The sequence below is a fragment of the Tympanuchus pallidicinctus genome, unplaced genomic scaffold (genome assembly GCF_026119805.1).
Source record: "Tympanuchus pallidicinctus isolate F22 unplaced genomic scaffold, pur_lepc_1.0 scaffold19, whole genome shotgun sequence".
Taxonomy (NCBI): Eukaryota; Metazoa; Chordata; class Aves; order Galliformes; family Phasianidae; genus Tympanuchus; species Tympanuchus pallidicinctus.
In genome coordinates, this window is record NW_026294710.1 from 8,929,432 (window position 1) to 8,944,109 (window position 14,678).

Here is a 14,678-nt window from a genome sequence, read left to right on the forward strand (position 1 = left end):
ATTTCCTTCCAACTCTAAGGATTTTATGATTCCTTGTTTGACATGACAAGGCACAACAAATGAAAAGCATAAAAGCCCCAGAGCAATGTAAAGTCTCAGACTACAGAATAGATCAGGAAGCAGAATTACATCTTCAGGAAAGTTCACTAGTGGGAGTGTACTGCAAAGCAGACCCAGGAATGACAAGTGATGTGTTCTCATTCCTTCTATAGTATCTCAGATGATAAATCTTGATCTCTTTTCTCAAGCAAGGAGAAGCTTAATTAAATGACCCATCCTCCTGACATACTCATTTGCAGTTAAAATGGCAAAGGTGTCAATCTGATTTACAGAATGACATGGACATAATTCTTCAAGAACATTTGAGAAAGGAGACACTCAGACTGGTTTGAATTCCTTCATGTCATGTACCATATTTAGTACACTTGGAGTTGGTCAGATCCTAGGCTTGTTTTTTTTCTTTTCTTTCCTATCTTCTATACATCCACAAGACCAGAAGTGAAATGGAAACACCACAGACCACATTTAGGTGCTATAAATCAGAGTAGTTTTATATACCTCAATGGAGTTAAGTCAGCTTACACAAACTGGGTAACTCCACTTCTGCTTTATAAAAGGGCTTGGGGAGCACATGGATTTAATTCTACATTCTGATTTGAGGATCTGTCTCCAGTACATATGACAGCAGTCTTTGTCAAGGCTTTGTGAGTCGTGGTTAGTTATAGATCAAATATGCCAAAGTCTCCTTGCCTAGAGGGAAGCATGAGAAAGGCCATGGATACAATGCCTGCCTGGCTGTAGAGCATAATAAAGCCTCAGCTGGGACATGGATGCTCACACTCAAACATTGCTGATGGCTTCATTTTGCAAGATGTCAGCACAGTACTCAAGGATGTGTGGCTTCACAAAAGAACACAATGTTTCTCATCTGCTAATACGTTTTGTATCAAAAAGGCACAAGAAGTTCCTTCCACTTAATTTGCCAGGAAGTCTTTGGAGTACGTTTCTTTCATTCCTTGCATGAAAAAATAAAAATAAAAATCAGGCACACTGAAAAACTGAATCAGGAAATAATAAAGATAGTACAAAGGTTTATTTTTAGGTTTAGAAGAATTTGCTTTATCATCACACCATCCATGTCACTGGGGGAGCTATAGAATGGGTGAATTTGGAGAGTTTAACCAACACTTCATCTAAAAATAATTTTCCTCAATAGTCTCAATACGTTCTATTGTTTTTTTTTTTTTTTTTTTTGGACTGTTTCATAGCAAAATATAACCATGAATTGCATATGCCCTATGCGTAGAGCATGAAATCTAGTTACTTATCTTCTTCAATTTTCAGTCAAATTTTGGTTTTAAATTTAAATTGTTATTGCAGATTGGTAAAAATAGGTGATTATCATGATTTATCTTTAGAAATATCTGCTTGTTACAAGTCCTTGTCAGGAAAAAACAAAGAAAAAAACCCAGCTTTTTTGGACTTCCATGTTATGCTTTCAAATTGTTGATATTTTCATATTACAATCAATATCCATTTCGAAAGTTTATTTTCTGTATCTAAATAAAAACAAAACTTGCAAAAATCAGAATTTATTTAAATGAAATACTATAGGCTTATCCAAATACCCTTCTTATCCAAATGAATAACATATGAAATTCTAATATATTAGCCCAAAGTTTTTGCTCAAACCTAGAGTAGAAAATGATATCAAGTCTTAACTCTTGCTGCAAGAAAACCATATTACTCCAGCCTTATCGTGCCAAAACAACACTTATCTGAACCATGCACCTGAGTTGATCTAGACCACAAGTTGTTGTTTCTCTTCACTGGTGGCAAGAAATACATTCAGTCTCACATCTAAGCTTCTATGCCAACTAACACTGTATTTATTGAAAGCAATTATAGAATCATAGAATCTCGAAGGTTGAAAAAGATCATTAAGACCATCTAGTCCAATCGTTAACTCATCACCAGCATGCTCACTAACTATATTCATCAGTGCCAAATCTACATATTTCTTGAACACCTCCAGGGACAGTGACTCCCAGTACATCACCACTCTTTCTGAGAAGAAATTTTTCCTAACATCCAACCTGAATTGGTGGTAAATGTCTGAGCATCTTGAATCAGGTGGCAGCCACCCATTAGCTGCTTGGCCAACAACCTGATGTTGCAGATTTCAGACTCTGTCACCCATCCCCATCACTGTGCCTGCTGAAAGGACCTGCAGCAGACTAGCCTTGGGGCCCAACTGGTTCTTAACCTATAGGGTTTGAAAGCAAATGGGGACCCAACATGTCTAGATGGGCTGTAATCCTAAATTTCAAGAAAAAAAGTGGATCAGAAGAGGTGCTGGAGTGATGTCAAGGTTTCTGTGGGAAAAAAAATGAAACCTGGAGACAGCGTAGGAAAAAAGGTTTTCCTCCTACTATGTGCACAGGGCCCAAAAACTTGACCAGAATCAGTGAATGGCATGAGCTCCTGTGTTAATCTATGCTATGCGGCTAAAGACTTCTGTATTCACAGAGCAGATTTGTCATTTTTCTGCTGCTACAAAGGCTTTTTAAGTAACCCTTCACTCTTCCTGCCACTGGTTTTATCTTGAGAAACTCATTCTCAAGAGAAGTGAAAACAGTTTCACCCATTCAAATTCCCTTGAATTGTTTATTCCTAGAGGCAAAATAATCAACTAGCAACACCTGCTAAAAGTGAGCATGGAGCAGAGGAAACCCAGCAGGGAAACTTGCAGCCACAGCTGCCACAGGAGCATGCCCACTGCCTAATGGCACGTGAGGTCAGCATCGATCTCAGTCACTTTATGAGCTCTGTTACAAAATTGAATTGTTTGCTACTGGAGTCCATGGAGCAGAAATTGTTACTTCTAAGCTAATTCATTTTCAAATTACCTTCCAGTTGTGACTGATGACCTCACTGCTAATCAGTTTACCTAATTGAGAACACTCACTAAAGGGAGGAGGAATCAATCTTCATCTCTTTTTCCTCTTTTTTTTTTTTTTTTTTTTTCCTTCCCCCTCCAGACCACTTTCAGCTTCCCTTCATGTTGTTCCAACTAGGAAGATAAATTTTATGAAAAAGCTAAGACTGCTTAATACCCACTCCTATTTAGAGGACAAGAATGGTAATGGGATAAATCAATGACTCTGTGAATCACTGACAATGTAGCTGATAATGTATGCTCATTTTTGGTCCAAATTTCCTAAACTATTACTCAGCATATCTGCTGGAACATGATACAGGCATTTCCAATAAAAGATTTATGGTCACTGCACATAATTGTAGGAAGTTTTGATTGTCAACTGAAAAAAAAGAAAGATAAATCTTAGCAAGAGAATGGAAAGAAGAGGTGGTAGAAAGGGAAGATTTTATATCTTTACAATTTTAAAAAATAGATAGCAGAAGCAATCATAAGTTTCCTAATAAATCCATTCTCGATAACTTTCATTATGAGAGGTAGAAATAATTCTTAAGTCCACAGAAAATTATACTTAATACCTTATGCAAGAGTGTTTCAGACTAAGGAGTAGAAAAAGGGACTCAAAGCAATAGATAAAGATAAATCCTATTTTAGAACAACCTACATAGATTTACATCAAAGTATGGGGATCTTGGCTAAGATGGATCAGTATTTCAGTTTGAACCCTCTTTAAATTTGGTAGCATTGAGAAAACAGATGTATTTATATATATTGTATATGGTGTGACAGAGTATATAGAAATGTGCAGAAAAAATTAACTCTTATCTGAGAATCATGGAAACTTCTATTTTTTAATTGCATTAGGAAGCAAGTAAAATTAAGAAGTGTTACTAAAGGAACAAAACCAACCAACCAAACAAAAAAACCCTACAACACTGTATTGGTAAAAGAATCATTAAAAATAAAAAGATAAAAAATCACACTATCCGTGCTTTTCTTCAAAGCAGTCAATATAAATTAGGCAACTAGGAGGTTCATCCCGCATTAACACAAATAGAATGCAACGAAAGAAAGATCTCTGTGCAGCTGAGTAAGGGACAGCCCAGATTGCCATTATGCTGTGTCAGCTTGCTTAGAAGCAAATCTGCATTTCCTCTTGGAGAGATACAGCTGTACTTTTTTTTTTTTTTTTTTTCTTTTTTTTCTATAACAAAATAGCCAATATGTCTCTAAATGTGATTATCATAACCACATATAACTTGTTGTACAACTGTGTTCAGCTTCATAGATAGGGCAGAAAGCCAGAAAATGTGGTGAACATATCCTCTTCCCCAACCTCTTGACCTACTGGTGTGATGTTTATCTTCATGCTGACATTCCTCAAAATCTATATTTCCCTCTTGAATCAAGCTACCATATATTGAGAACGGAATAGCATATTAATTTTCTCTGTGCATTTTAGAAACATTTTTTCTTTGCATAAATTGCCTTACTTTTCCTTTCCTTTGTAACCTCTCTCTGTGTCTTGTCCCCATGTCATTTTTGACTGCACAACCCCTTGCAGCCAGTCTTGGTTACATGTAAAAATAATCCCAAAGAAACATTGTGTCTTGTGGTTTCAAATGTCAGTTTTACTATGTCCCTGAAATTTAAACATGAATGACATGCTGACCTTTGAAGTAGCATTGTCCTGGGACATAGCTGAGATTTTCTATTAGAGTAAGGTTTGCCTTTAACAGAAGAGGAATGTTCAGATGGACTGATTGGTACTTGGCCCCCGGCTAGGCTAAAAGTATAGCCTTCCTCTCTCTTAGGCCTAATTCCTAGCACAGGAATGCAGATTCAAAAGGAAACAATAGAGAGATAAATCTAGCAGTCCTTCTCAGCAACTTTAATTTTAAGTTATAAATCGAAGCATATATTTCTTCCTTCAGATATTTTATCCACTTTTACTTATGCCTTATCTGTGATTAAAATATGCTATGCTATCCTGAAATTTATGTTAAATGATTTTTCTTTTTTTAATGTATACTTTTTTTTTTTTCCTTGGGGGAAATGTTTTATGAAAGTTCTAAAGTAATAGGATAAGGTAAAGCTTATTTTCTTAAGAGTTCCCTAATCAGTATTAGAATGTAACTCAGATTCCAAAATTGTTGGCCCCCTACTGCAGCAAAAAGAAGTGCTGGGGGAAAAATGCACTAGTGACCTCAGAGCAATTTTTAATATTTGCAAGTGTTGCTTCCAAGTACTGAAGTCTTTTGAAGCAGCGTCAAGTTATTTTAGTATGATATCTGGGGATGCACTCTATTCTTCATTTATCTAATAGAGGTTTTTCCTTTAATGGATGTCATAAAATAAAAGAAGCTAGTTGAATTTAACAATTATAAGACTTACTAGAGACCAAACCCATGAAACCAAACTCATTTGCTATTAAGATTACTCCATGTTGCTGTAATTTTCCCATCTCATTTCAAGGAGCTTCAGAAATGGGAATCTGAAAGTTTTCTTGTAAATTTAGCTTTCAGATAGGACCTCCAACAGAGTGACCAAATGTGGTAGATGAATGATCAGAAAGTAGGAGGATATCATCAGGGCTGCTTACCACCAAGCACAAACGACTATGGTGATGTACAACAATAAAGTGAACCAAACTTTTAAAAGCATTTCTTGTTATAATTTCTCTTCTTCCATTTTTCAAATCCTATCCAAAACAAAAAAACAAAAACAAAACAAACAAAACAAACAAACAAAAAACAAACAAAAAACAAGCAAAACACACAAAAAACAAAACAAAAACAAACAAAAAACCAAAACAACAAACAAAAAACAAACAAAAAACAAAACTTCATAGGCTTAAAGCTGCAGTCCAGACGTGACCTAAACAAACAGAGATACAGAAAACAGGAAAACTCCCAAAACTCAGCTACACAAGGAGAAAAGCAATGAAGAGAAAAAAGAAGAAATGAAGGATCTCTGGTTCAGTCCCCCCAGGATCATCCTCATTCTAAAGCTGTTGCACAATTACACTCTTGATGAGACAGCACATAAAGGAGGGATGTGGTTACTTTTGCAAATACCCATTTGAAAATCAGCAAAGTGAATATAATATATTGATGGGAAAGGGAAAATTAGTGCTGCTCACTAACCAGAATAAGTCATCCTCTACATTTCTCAAATACAGTATTTTTCTCCTTTTCTCATCTTTTCAATTTTTTTCCCGTTTATATCAGCTTATAAAAGACTCAGCATAGATAAGAATGTACTTGCACAATGTGCAAACACCAGCAGATATTTGACAGTATTTTATAACCCAAATATAATGCATCAAAATTTTCTACACAAATAGAAGAAACTTCAGAAACAGATGTTACTGACTCTTCAATGTAAGAAAAGCATTCAGTTGCCAGTATTTTTGTACAACCTCTAGTTTGGGGAGCTGGTATGATCAGTTTGGTGAAAGAATGTTTCTCCCCTCAATACCAAGTAAACAGAAACTTCATTAAAAAACAAAAAAACAAAAAAACAAAAAAAAACCACTAAACTCCATTGACAAAAGGAAACTTCATTTCAAGTAACCCATCACTGAATACAACATGCCTGCTTATCCAGACACTATATCATGCAGGAAAATGATTCTGTGACACTTTTCTCAAAACTTCAGTGCTCTCCAGAACAGGTTTTCCCTGCCTGCCCACACACTCTGTAGGAGAATAGATAATGAGGAACAGAACATTTTAAATGGAAGAGTTAAAACTGCTACTTTCCCAAATGTATGTATAATAACCTCTGTTATAAGATTCAGTTGTAAGGATCTGGATTTTCAAATTAAAATTTTAAAACAAAAAAGTACTTTACTCTTTTCAATCATCATAGATGATATAATGTTACCATAGATTACATCTACTGTTAAAGCTTTTATTTTCTTACAGTCAAGTGTAATAAAATGAAAAAAAATAAGACCTGCTCTAATTTCTGTATAAGTTTTCTGTTAGAACCAAAATGATACCTGCCTGACGTTCAGCCTGAACTTCAAAGTTAGGCTTATCTGTGTCAGAAACTACAAGAAAGGTATGAAGATTCTTTTCCCCAATAAGTATTACCTGAATATTGATAGATTTTATAATTACATTATGATTATATATTTCATCTGTACAAGATGTACAAGATAAAGAAATTTATCTGAAAAATACCTGGTCTTCATATTCTAACATTTCTAAAATGAGAAATAATCTATTACAGCTATCTATTTAGGACAGTATTAGCATGCAGTGAAAAGGTACTGCTTAGTACAGGTTTTAAAAAAATAGAATTACTGGAATTCAACATCCATCTCCTAAAAGTGCCTGAGAGTATGTTTAATATTGAATTAAATAGTGGAGAAATATGTACATTTTGTTTACTTTTTTTCAATGAATTATCATTAATATACAAAAAAATACAATAAAATACAGAGAGCAGAATGAGAAACACAGTATCTACTATGCTGCTGTCATGACGGACATTTTAATTGGCTCACAAGTGTAAGAGGACTGCAGTATGTTTAGACTTAATTTCCACATGTACAATACAGCCACTACAGCAAGTCTTTTTTTCTACATCTGGGAATTAGTTTATAGCATTGCAACTGTTGCTCATCTGGTCCTCTGCTGTCTTTGCTACGAACATGCATCATGACAGAGGAACTGTGGCTGAACAAAACAGCTAGCAGATATTATTGTAGTCCCACTAGGTATACTAGCTGAGAACATATCTCTGTGAGCAGAGAGCAGCCCAAACAAATGTGTTTAAGTCTACAGCTAAATAAAATAAGAATTGCAAAGTATGAACGTTTCTTATGTAGAGAAGAATAAAACAGTAGGGGAAAGGGACACGAGGTACAAGAACATATGCAAACAATATTTCCAGATGCCCTTACTCAAGGACTGCTGTTTTGCAATGCAGCTGTCAGGGCACAGTAAAGGCTATCTACATTACTGCTCGTTGGGACTTCTCCATGTTCTTTTTCTATCTAAAGATTACGATTTATTAGAACACACACAAATATATATATTTGTTCTTGTGAAAACTATTAATTTTCAAGAACACTCTTGTTTGAACCTTTTTGCAGATAAAACCATCACAGAGTATTCCAAATCAGTACAACAAACTTGACTGAACTTTTGCTTAGACAAAATATGAGAGCATAGAATTTATGCATTTATGGTCAACTGATAATAATTTGTATAATTTTGAACAACCACCAGACAGGCTGTAACCTCTCCAAGGATACAGAGCACAGAGAGCACCATCCTTGAAGTTGAAGATGCTTCACAGACAGGACTGACTTTCCCCACCTTCTCCCTCTTGAGGGATTACCAAGAACAAAAAAAAAAAAAAAAAAAAAAAGCAATGTCCTATATCCCTTGAGATGCTGAGTCATTCTTTATAGAAACTTCATTCTTTCTCTCAACCAAGCAGCCAAGCAGCCAGACCCTAGCCCAAGATGTGAGTATTCTCACAAAACTTGCAGTTGCAACAAAAGCAAAGAAGAGACTGATTTTACCTAAGACACAAGAATAAAACATTTTGTTTTGATTTTAAATTACAGGTGGGTTTCATAACTGCTGATTTACTCCAGCACACTGGCATCCCATCAGTATTACTATGATAATAAGGAAGCTTTTTCTTTTTTTCTTTCCCTATCCTATTTTTAACTCAATACAATTTAACATGATGTAGAAAATAAAACAGACTTCCAACCCCTGAAATCTTTCTGAAACCAGAGTTCTAGTTCCCCAGCCAGCCCTCACCCACATGGAGGCCAAATGCTTTTGTCATATTATTAATTCAGTCTTCACAAGAAATTATGGTTCTCTTGTTAGAGGAACTCTGCTATGAAATGCAGTTCCAGGAAATCTGACAAGTGCCCTCCTTCCTAGTATGATACTTTGGAGAGGAAGCACAGAGCAGAAGGCAGACTGTGGGCTTAGAGGGATGGTTTGCATAACACATTTCTTTGTGGTGTGGTTGGAAAGAGGAGAAAGCTAGAACATTTCAACAAAGTTTCTGTCTCTTGTAGCTTATAAAGGACAAGGACAAACAACAAAAATAGACAAACTCACGTCCTCACTTCCCTGACTTCTACTGTCTTGAAGCAAAGTCTACCTGCAAATTCTAGTAGATCATGCACTATGGACAGTGTTGAGGGACATATATAGGAAAAGTTTGGGGGATACAATAAAAGCAAATTTTTAATGAGTGTTCAGTTTCATACATTGTTTTAAACCATATTCAAGTATATTAATAGATTATCTTTAATATTTCTTTCAGCTTTCAGATAAGTACATCAGTTGTCATATGGCTACTGTGAACACAAGCATCAGCTCTTGGGAAGATGATTGAAGCCCTAATAAATTTGAAACCGGTTTCAATTAGTACACAGGAAATTTACTTTGTGAGCCATGACTTCTTTTATTAGTGCCCTGGAGGGCAATTTAGATTGGGAAAATAAATAAATAAATAAAATCAGGAGATCATTGTTTGCCAAAAAAAGAAAACAGATACTTAGCCTTCATCCATAGTCTGGGATGCAGCCATGAAAACAAGACTAAAATATTACTGAATATAAAAAAAATATTTATCTTTATACATTGAGGTCAAGCATAGTTTCAGGGTGCTGGAAATGACATCCATCCCTTCCTGAAGCATGTTGTTAGCATGGAAGTTTGCCACTTGCTGTTTTTACTTCTAAATGAACCCTAAGTAAAATCCTTACTTTGCATTTCTAATAGGTACAATTAAAATATGGGAACAGGTGCTCAAGAAAGCTGGAGTCTCTATATTTACAATTCAGTCTCCTGAATTTTCCACTGGATTACATCATACACATTTTCTATTTTTCTTATTGCTCGTATTCTCAGCTAGCTAGGAAGAAAATATAAGTTGCATCAAAGGCATAGGATACAGAGAAATAGGTAAAGAATCTTGCCAATGCAAAATCTCTTCTAATAATATGCACAGCAAGATGAGCTTTTATGATCACCAAATTTTTTCTGCCAACTGTCTGGTCATTAAGGTGAAAAGCATGACACACTAAATGAAATAACTCTTAATATTTCTTTCCCTAAAATAAACAAGCATCAACTACACAAGTGTTCTTTGTGTGTTAACCTGCCTTGACCTCATTCACCTCAATAAGGGCCTCTCGCCGTGTGGTCTATAATTTTTCAATATTTTTTAATCATAGCCATGCCAGTGTCTTTCACACTTCAGCAAGTTCCTTCAAATGATGCCAACCTCAGTTAGATTCAGCAGCAGTAGACCATAGCTTGAACAGCAAGGGCTAAATTGCCATAACTATTTCTTGGCTGTGCGAAGGAGCGAGAAGTCTCTCCTTTTTTACCCCCACACCATGACTAATGGTAGGGGAAAAGGATAGAAATATGAGAAGATCCTGGTGCACCTTCAGTAAGGGAAAAAATCCTCAAAAAAGGAGCTGAAGTGCTTCAGTTTTTTCATCCAAGCATTTACGGAAGGCTGCAACTCCAAATAAATATGCATATAATCTACCTTTAGGTTTCATTTGCACAGTGAGTGCACTGCAGTTAGGTAAAAGAGGCTGCTCTAGAAAATATTTTGGAGCATCTAAATAAAACCATTACTCAGAGCCTACCTTTGTGAGAAGAACTTTTAGGAATAGTGATTACAAGTACTTCAAAATTCATACAAGTAGAAATTACCACATAATTGGCCATCATTCCTCTAACAATGGGAACATTAAAAATTCCAGAGGTACTCAGTAACGAATCTCTGGGTATGTGCAGGTTTTGTGAGTGTATTAAAAGTCTTTCCCATTTGAAGTTTCCATCATCAAAGTTTTTGCTTCTCACATTAATCACTGGGGCAATATCTGAGGTTTTTATACCGGAACCTATTTCAGACATGCAAGTATCCATTAAAGAGCTAAGCTCAATAGGGCAAACTCTTCAAAATATTTGATTCCTCTGAACAGAAAAACTACCAGGCACAAAAACAGCTTTTTCACTGTGACAGCAGTTATAATCCAGAGCTATCTTATTGCTCTGTCACATGTCCTGGCCATATCCTGACCACGAGGCAGGAGTATCACAATAATGAAATAACTTGCAGGAAAGAGGGACAGTGACTTTTCCATCAATTGAAATTCTCCAAAGAAAAACAACATATGCAAAGACAATCCTGACCTGCTAGTTCTGACCCCGATAAGCAAGCATGACATTATCAGGTCATGAACGGGATCAGAACTGTAGACTACAGGACTGATTGCACCTACACTTTTATATATGGTGTCCATCAAATCAGCTACATTTTGATAGCAAGTTAATCAACACTAACATTAAAAACCTGTGACCAAATTTCAACACAGAATGCATGAAATTTAATTATGTTTAAAACAAACAAAAAAACCAACAAAACCCATCCATATTAAAAATAATAATATTAATCTTACCTCACACAACAAGAAGTGTTTAAATGTCAGAGTAAATTTGTCCACTTTGGTTGATGCCTCCTTTGATACTCCTAAGGGAAATTAATTTCAAATTTGAAAAATAGAATTAATTTACAGATAAAAACATAAATATTTGCCTACAAATTTAAAAATAAATGAGAACATAATCAAGTACCAGAGCATAGCTTTAAGGTATTCAAAGCCTTGACTATATAAAAACGAACATTCTAAATTCAGTATGATTTGGGAAAGTGCATGGCAGGAGGCTTGTGATGAAACACAGTTGTATTGCTCTTGTATAAAATATCAGTCTTTTTTGCTATAATGAAACAAAGTCATCTCAGTTTGCAAATGCAGTTTGTTAAGGTTGCTTATTAATAGAAAAAAGAAAAAGGCCCTCCACATGCATCAATTTTATTGGAATGAAGTTACAACTCTTTATAAAGGCAATCCTAGCCATAAGACACTGAACCAAATTCGTTTCAATTTTTGAAACATTATAGCATGGTTTTCCTTTGGCTCACTCAGTTAATCTTACATAGGAAAAGGAGGGCAGAAATGGCTACGTGGATGGGGGACGTGTAATATGAATAACACATAGCACAGGTGTGGAATATTGCATGTATAACCGTACGGCAAAAAGCAGAAGTAAAAGCACATGACAAGGAACCTGATCTGACATTAGCTAGAGTGCTGTAACACAGATGTCAGGTTGCCTATGCCTAAGAGCTAAACAGAACTATGCTTGCTTCGGCCTCACAGGTATACTCAGATGCAGATGCGGGAATTCACAAAGCCTAATGCAGCCAAGGAACATTAATTAGAAAGTTAAGTTCATGGTGAAGTAGCTCAGAGCACCTAACTTTAAACTTCAGCTCCAAAAGAACCTCACTCCCTTCACTGGATAAACTAAGATAATTCACTTTCCTACACTAACTTCAGACTGTGTGAATTCACCCTTCTCCATCTACCACACTCTTTTTGTTTTTAACTCTCCATTTTCTTTTCCTGAAAAGCTAGAAAACTATTTAAGTCTTTATACAGTTTATTGAGGAGAACCTAAATGGACCTTCCAGGCACCAGTGCATAATTTCTGCTGGCAGTATAACCAACTTACCACTGTCTGATGTATATCACATAAGTACAGCCATCCTGGACTGCACTGTCCTGCACTGGGACCTTGAGAGCACTCTGCATCAAGGTGTGCTAAAGAGTGAAGGGGTTGGAGAGATAAAGAGAAAAAGCTGTGTACAGACTTTTTATTGCTCTCTGTATGGAATTCATCCTTGAAAAATGAAGTCCAAATGGAACTAAAACCCGTTTTGGTCTACAGTTGGTTCATTTTACCAAACATCTTAAATAGAAAATCTCTGAAACCCAAGTTAAAACTTGACAGTTAACACTTACATTTCTTATGTCAGATCTTAAGGGATCCTACAGATTTAGAGGATACATTTCATGTTTCTATACGTTCTTGCACAATGCCTAACATTCCTTAGCAAATCAGTTAGTAACATTCCCACCTAAAATTATGCTACATCGTGCTTGCTACGTATGAGTACAGCTAAGGTAAAGAAACAAGTTTCTATATTTGAATCATGACTTAGAATTCTATTGAAGTGTTCAGTCCTTGTAAATGTAATTGATGCAGGATAAACTATGCTAAGTCATTTTTCAAAATAAAAAAGAGGTAAATGAGATTAAAAGCTTCTTTTCTTATAGAAAGATACTACAAAGCATTTGCTGAAACATAGTCTAGTACTTAGTTTTAAAGAGATACCAGACAAAACCCCATTCAGTGGAAGAAACCAGTGTCGTGAACCCACCCACATCACCTGTTAAACAGAAGCCACCATGCACAATTAAAGTAATTAATTCTCATGAAAATCTGAACAAAACACAGGGAAGTAGTTGGAAAGCATTTTCATCATTTCAGTGGAAGCGAGACCCAAACTAGGTACAAACCTACTGAATCTAATCATCATGTCTGCAAAGGCTGACATAAACCATAATAAAAGCAGAGATAAAATTAATAAGAAATACCTCTACAGATTCGGTGTTTTCTTAATCCTAAACAATTATTCGGAAAGATAACAAAGTGTTCTAAGTATATCAAACAGGCTTAGGGTTCCAACGAGTCCGAAATAACTATACAAGCCCTGTGAATATCCTGCTAGGCCAGTACTCTCTGGACAGTAAATAAAATTAATAAAATTGAGTTTAGAACACTAGATCTAAAGTTTCTCTATTTCTTGTAATGTTTATTCATATCATTAACCATAGGCGATAATACACAACAGCTGAAGAAACTATCTTCTTCTTAGTCATAAAAAAAGAAGTGATATTAAAATATTGTTATCATTATATTTCTGTTAAACGTCTATCAGCACTTACCCGAGATACAGCAACAGCTGTATTTCTGCAGTTTTGTCATCTGGACAGAACAGCATTCAGCATCTGTCACAAAGTTTCTAATTAAAATTGTGTTAAAGAGGTTAAGCTTTTTAGGATCAGCCATGGAAAAGATCCAGAACTGATTTCTAAGCTATAAAAACATAAATGAAATGAATTCATGTCAAATTGGGTTTTTTTGTTTGTTTGTTTGTTTTATGTAAACTAACTTTCTAGCATCAGAGCAAATAAACTGGGAAAAGAAGGAGAAAATAAATAAAAAAAAGGCTTTGAGATTCTCAAGAGGGGCATCAGAAGTTTAAGCACCCAGAATTATTAATCTCTTCTGAAATTCCTACTGCAGGTGCAAGAGTTTTTTTTCTTATGCACATGAAGCCCATTCCAAAATTTTGCAGTCACATGTAGAATGACCACTGATTTAAAATGTTTTTGTTGGTCTGTGTCCTTAAGCAAGAAGATATGTGTACCTTTTTCAAACATTTTCCTCAAGCAAAGGTTTTATGGTTTAGAATAACTTGAAGATCACCTGACTGACTAAAAAACTCACCCACATGCATATATATGCTAACTTTTCCTACTCATAGGTTCCTCATTGCTCATTCTTGTAGACTACTTCTGTTACCTCAGAAGCAATCACAGAAGCCAAACTACCTCCTTATGTTTTCTTTTTACAGCTGAGGTTTCTCAGATCTTTATAGGTACCATTTGACCCCTTTCCAGCTGGCTCTGATAACTGAACATGGGCAGCTGAGTCCAGAACTACCTTCTTGCTCCCTGAAAAACTGCTATTGAAAGGTACTGACCACCTTGTTAAATGTTCTATGAATAAAACAAAGTCCTGGGCCTGAAACCTGAGTCCTG

General features: G+C 35.6%; 1 long non-coding RNA gene across 1 annotated transcript; it reads right to left on the minus strand.

Moving 5' to 3' along the window:
* Positions 1–591: 591 nt before the first annotated feature.
* Positions 592–14,458, minus strand: LOC128079652 (uncharacterized). Its single transcript, XR_008206270.1, has 4 exons — positions 14,285–14,458; positions 13,800–13,862; positions 11,406–11,476; positions 592–1,015 (listed from the first exon to the last, which is right to left on the minus strand). It is a non-coding gene; the product is annotated as an uncharacterized LOC128079652 (long non-coding RNA).
* Between the last annotated feature and the right edge of the window lie 220 nt (positions 14,459–14,678).